The sequence below is a fragment of the Apodemus sylvaticus genome, chromosome 20 (assembly GCF_947179515.1).
Source record: "Apodemus sylvaticus chromosome 20, mApoSyl1.1, whole genome shotgun sequence".
Taxonomy (NCBI): Eukaryota; Metazoa; Chordata; class Mammalia; order Rodentia; family Muridae; genus Apodemus; species Apodemus sylvaticus.
Window position 1 is genome coordinate 17,201,143 of NC_067491.1, and position 5,979 is coordinate 17,207,121.

General features: G+C 49.0%; 1 protein-coding gene across 3 annotated transcripts in view; it reads left to right on the forward strand.

The window, feature by feature from the left end:
- Nucleotides 1–300: 300 nt before the first annotated feature.
- Nucleotides 301–5,979, forward strand: part of Rab3ip (RAB3A interacting protein) — a 43,242-nt gene continuing 37,563 nt past the window's right edge. For 2 of the 3 annotated variants that reach the window (XM_052165042.1, XM_052165043.1), the window contains exon 1: nt 301–471. The gene's annotated coding sequence lies outside the window, so the exon portion shown is untranslated. The remainder of the gene's footprint in view (nt 472–5,979) is intronic. The other variant, XM_052165040.1, reaches the window with a different exon arrangement.

Below are 5,979 nucleotides of genomic sequence, written 5' to 3' on the forward strand. Positions count from 1 at the left end.
GAATCCCAGGTCCGTTCTGCTTGTCCTCAATTCACAGTCCAAAGCCTCTTAGCATCCCAGGAGAGCTCAGGGTCTACAAGGCAGCCCCTGGGTTTCCAGCCAGAACGGTTCCTAGGGAAACCGCCTGGGAGGGATCCTGAACTCCGCGTGCGCAGGGCAGCCTGCACCGAGCCCCTCCTGGCGCCAGGGGGCGCCGCAGCGCGCGAGCCCTCTCGCCCCGCCCTCCGGCCCCGCCTCCAGTCCCGCCCTCTTCCCCGGGGCGGGGCTGGGGGACGGCCGCTCCCCTCCCGGCGCTCGGCGCAGGCGCAGTCGGCCTTCCTTCCCTCGGCTCCCATCGCAGTGCGCCCGCCGCGGCGGAGTGGAGCGGCGTCTGTCCGCCGCCGTCCTCCGCGTCTCCCGAGCCGGGCACGCGCACCCTGCGGATCTGCGAGCGCCGCCGAGCGCGGGCGGCGGCCGCGGCGGGTCCGGCAGGTGAGTGCGGCGGCGGGAGGGAGGGAGAGGCGGGCGGCGTGAGCACCGCCCCCTCGGCGCCTCGCCTCGCGCCCTTGTCCCGCCGGCCCGGAGCGCGGCCGGCAGGTGCAGGAGGCGGCGGGGAGGGCGCGGACGCCGCCCGCCCACTGCGGAGCCCCGGGGACCCGGAGGGCGGCGGCCCCGGCGCTTACCTGGCGGCCGGCGCGGCCTCGGGCGCAGAGTTGCTTAAGTCGCGGGCGGCGCGGTTGGCCGGGGACGTGCGGGGGTCGCCAGTTCCCGGTTTCTCCTCCGCGGGCGGCCCGGCCTGACTTCGGGAGTCGGGACACCGGGAGTGGGAGAACACCTGGTTCCCCCTGCGTGGGCTGCTCGTTCCCCCCGCCGCCCGCAGAAAAAGCGAGACTGGGGAGAGGATGGTGCCGGGTGGACGCTGCAGCACGCGAAGAGTTGCCAGTTGTTGGAGATTGAAACATCGATCCGTAATGGCTGGCTGGAGCACTCCGCTCCGAGTTAGAGCCGGTGCCCCAGAGAGAGGCGCTTCAGTTTCAAGGAAACGTTGCCTGTTCCCAGCCTACCTGTTCATACACTCCTCGGCGTCCCCCGTGTCAAGGAGAGAGCCCTGTGATCTTTTTGCTCTGGAATGATTGCATAATTGGAGGAGAGGCCGATAAGAGGATTAAAACAAACCGTTCTACTGTAAATTTCTTGAAAGACCCGGTTTCTGTTCATTACATTCACTGTTCTTGAGTTTTTGTTCTTAAACAATGAATCGAGTGGGCAAAAGGAGGCACAGTAGGTATGCAGCCCATCGTCTTGTAAATATTTGATACTGTTAAATATTTCACCAGTTTTATGGGGCCTTGTTCAGTTAGCGTGTGTTATTTATTTACTAGGGCTGTGCGTTTTCGGAGAGGACTTTTCATGTTTGAATAGACACTGCATTCTGAATCTACTCCTAAAGGCCCTCGGGGAACATATCACAGGAACTTAACAGTTACACAGATTTACTCAGCAATGCATTCTTAACTATAAGAACAGACATTTTTTAACTTTTTTCTCTTTCCGGTCCAACGATGTTTTGAATTAATGCATACCTTTGGGAACGAGCGTGCTTGGTGAAACGCTTCATTGAACCTTTCCCATAGCAAGTCATCACGGTCGGTTTGATGTTCATCTGCGTTGTGGAGTTTTGATGTCTCTGTTTAAATGCAGCTGTACTTTTGAACCAGTGTAATTCTATACTTTGAAACCTATTCTTTTCCTCAGATTGTTTTTATGCCTCTACTCTGCTGTATACATGGATACACTACAAATTTTTTTTTTTAACGGAAAAATTCCTAGGACCAGCCCGAATTTTTATGCCACGCATTTTTATGCCGTGGCAGAATGGACGTAATGTTTTGTATGTATTGTACGGGTTAGATAAACCTTTCTTCTCTTCTGAGGCAGGTCTTAGCTCTAACGAAAATGGCCTAACTTTCAGAATCCTCTTTCACCAACCATGCGACCTTGAGTAAATTATTTATTACTGAGCATGCTATGTAGTAACATACTAAAATGTCAGTAGTTGGCCCTGTACTGTGTTTCAACCCAACATGAACTTTATAAAGGTGGGATATGAGTTTAACTAGACATTCCATTGAGATGTGGGGGAGGGAGGGGAAGAAGAAGCCTTAGCTTGGCTGTAGGCGGGGAGGGCACTGTGCCTGTTGTTTGAGGCTACTTTGGCTCCTGAGGCCTCAGGCCATTTTTAGGTTATAGATAGCTTTATCAGATTTTTCAAACCTGGGAACTGAAGTGCAGAAAATCAAAATAACTTGCCTGAAGTACAGAGTTGTCAGTTATAGTGGCTGATCGGAAAGCCGGTATTAAAAACCATGTGAGAACCCCAAATGTAAATTTTCAACTCTGTTGTTCCTTATGCTTGCTACTGGTCTGTGTCTTCTGAAAAAAGAGCTTTGCATTTAGAGTGCATGCCAGTGAGAGGTGTTGTTATTTGTGTGTCTGGCGGCGTCGCCACTGCCACTGTTCCTGAGTTCGAGGTCCTCATCTGAGCTTGCTCAGGTCATTCGCCTTCACCGACCAAGAGATAGGTCATTCATATCCCCTTGCCTTTCGTAGGTGAGGAAATTGATACTTGAGTGGTTTTGCAGCTTAGCCGGGATCATATAGCTGATTAAGTGAGAGGTCGATTAGAAGTCAGGCGGCTTCAGTAACAGGGCTTGCAACCGTCATGAACCCATTGCTACTTGTGGTATAGGTTGTGACGCTGGAGTTGTTTGCTCTTAGTCACCATGTGCTACCAGTTCATGCTTGAAGGATTGCCTGGTCTTAATTACTGCTCTGCCACTTCATCCGTAGGTCGTAATGCTGAGAAATTGTTTTTAATTTAGCTTTTACGAGCTCGTTATATGAGTGTAATATGTAATTCCTATGTCACCAGAGGGTTTTAAATAAAATATTCAGTGAGTATCTACTTTGCAAGCCAGTGGGGGTTAAAGGAAGCTATAAAAAGTTGAAGGTGGGAACTTACGATGTTCCTATATACTGTATAATATATTCCTCAAAACTTAGAAGGGGCTGTGATATAGCTCAGTGGTAGAGGGGCTTGCTTTGTGAGACTTCAAGCTTAGTCTCTCTGTGTGTGTGTGTATATATATGCATACACATACATATATATATCCTTCTAATACATATATATACACACACATATGCTGAAAACATACTTATGTGGTACCGTTTCATTTATTAATTTTGATATTTGTGCTGCATTTATCCTTTCTTTTTCTTTTTGTTTGGTTGGTTGTTTTTGTTTCTTTGATGCAGGGTTTCCATGTGCAGCCTTGACTGTCCTAGGACTCACTCTGTAGACCAGGCTAGCCTCGAACTTAAAACTTAGATCAGCCTGCCTCTGCGTTGTGAGCTGGGTCCATGCTTGGGAGGGCGGTTCTGTGAGCTCTTGGACCACAGGCTTCACTTTATCTTCCCTTAGTTTATAGCTTAGCATCGGGCTTGGTACCCAGGAGGGATTGGGATGGATAATCCACTGAAGTTGAGCTGACAGCAGAAATTGAAGTGAAATAAAAATGTTCAGAATGAGAGCTGAAAGGGACTATGGGAGGAAGAGGGGTGCTTTTGGCAGCTGTTATCCTGCCCTGCCCCTCTTTCACCTGACAGCTGAAGGTGGTAGTTGTATCTAGTCCTACGTAGACTGACATCTGGATTCGGGAGCATGCCTCAGGGACCAAGACGACTTAGAAGAAGAGTGAGGTTAGCAGAATGGCCTAGGTTTATGAGAGATCTGTTGCTCGTAGTTAACAAAGATCAATGTTTTAAGTTTCTACACTAACTGGGAAAATGGAATTTTTTTTTTTTTAACTGGGCCTAATCTATTTCACAGATGTTACCACAAATGGTACATTTAACTCATTTTTAGTGGCTAAGACACAGGGAACACTGACTTTAGTAAAATCAAGCTACTGTTTAATTTACACGTTGTGCCTTGCACAGTCCTGTAAGGATTGTTGTGGAGAAGACGCAGTTAGTAAAACGCTTGCCTGAGTTTGATCTCCAGAACCGTGTAAAAAAACTGCGCTGGTGACTTTTATGTTGCTGTGATACCACAGCCAAAGTAGCTTATAGCTGAGTTTATTTTGGATTATAGTTCCAGCAGGTTAGAACTCCATATCGGTGGGGACAGAATGGCAGCTGGAAGCTGAGATGTCCCATCGTTGGCAACAGGCATGAAGCAGTGTGTGTGTACAGGACATAGGGCGAGGATGTGCTCCTGATGCTATCCCCAGTTAAGCACAGTGTTTCCCAAACACCTGAGGGCCAAGTGCTCAACTATGAGAACCTGTGGGGGACGTGACTCATTCTCACCACCCTAAGTTCGGTCTGGCGGCTGCACTGGCTCCCAGGGTCAGGGAGGCTGAAACAGGCAGATCTCTGAAATGCACCAAGCTGTCTGGCCTAGCATAATTGAGGAGCTCCAGGCTAGACCGAGGGGGGAGAGGGGGAGGGGGAGGGGAGACCAGGGCGAATGTCACCTGAGCAGCAACCCCGAAGCTGACCTGCTTTGGCGTCAACAGCTTCATAGAGGGAAGTTGCTTGTGTTGTGTAGGAAGTAGCAAGGTTCAGATGTTCGCGTTTTTCTGGATGTCCTTTACCTCTTAGGGTTGGTGTGGTGTGATGAGAGACCTTAGGAATCCTTTGTCCTGTCTCTCAGTCCGGACACACCAAGGGCTTGCCTCCTCTTATTTGTTGACTCTTCGGCCTTGACTAATGAGCGTCTCTGTGTCTGTTACTGTAAAATAAGGATTGGGACCGTTTTAAAGGGGTGCTGTGATGCTCAGCCAGATCGTGGACATATGCAGACAAAAGGAAACTGCCGTTGTAGATATTTCCAGGACGTGACCTTGTAGTGCTCTGTGGTAGCCATTTCAGCCTCTAGTTAAAGCCATTATTACCTTGAAGCCCTTTTTCCTGTTACATGTTGGCATGTTTTCCCGGGATGCAGGTCTGAGTCTTCGGGATGAAGGCAAGCAGTGTTTTCTTGTTAAGTGAGCCGGTTAGCGGTCTGCCCCTTCGCTGCCCTCTTGGCTCCTGTCCCCTTTCCTTCGCTGCTTCTCTTCCTGTCAGATCTTTACTCCAGAGCGCCCTGTCTTATTTCCCTGCCTCGTCAATCTTGTGGATTCCTACTTAGCATTTACCATGTAAGTTATAGTTTACTCTCCTTTGAGAGAATAGCTTTCCCCTTTCCCTCACTGCCTGTGCCTGCCGGGTAATCACCGCTCTGACAGCCCCAAGTCATCTGTGGAGTCTGCCCACTGCTCCATTCTTAGACCTGGGACTGAGGATATGCTGAGGCTGAAGCTGCTGGCCATACTTCTGTGAATCCTCCATCGTTGGATGGAGGTGTTAAGGAAGTGGGTTAATAGGTGGTATTTGTAACACTTCAATTTGTGATACACTCTTGAAGTAGCAAATTAATGTCAGGAGCCATTCTTCAAAAAGTCACACTAACTTAGAAAGTCATCTGAGAGCTAAACAATTATCTTGCCTGGTGTGGTAGCTCATTCCTTTAATACTTAGAAGAAAATAATACTAATAATCCCTTTTGGTGTTTTGAGGCAAGGTCTCACTCTTAGCCTGGGTTGGCCTGGGGCGTATATAAGTTGACCTCTGACCCTCTACATGGGAGCTCTGACACTCTCATGATCGCACACGCATCATACACAGTTAGAGTAACATTTTTTTTAAAAAAAAATATAAGGACGGGAGAGATGGCTCAGCAGTTAAGAGCACTGGCTGCTCTTTCAGAGGTCCTGAGTTCAATTCCCAGCAACCACATGGTGGCTCACAACCATCTGTAATGGGATCTGATGCCCTCTTCTGGCACACAGGTATACACGCAAGCAGAACACTGTATACATAATAAATAAATAAACCATAAAAATAAAAACCTAGAAAAAAATTTAAAACTGAGATCCATAGCTTTCCTGTTCAGGC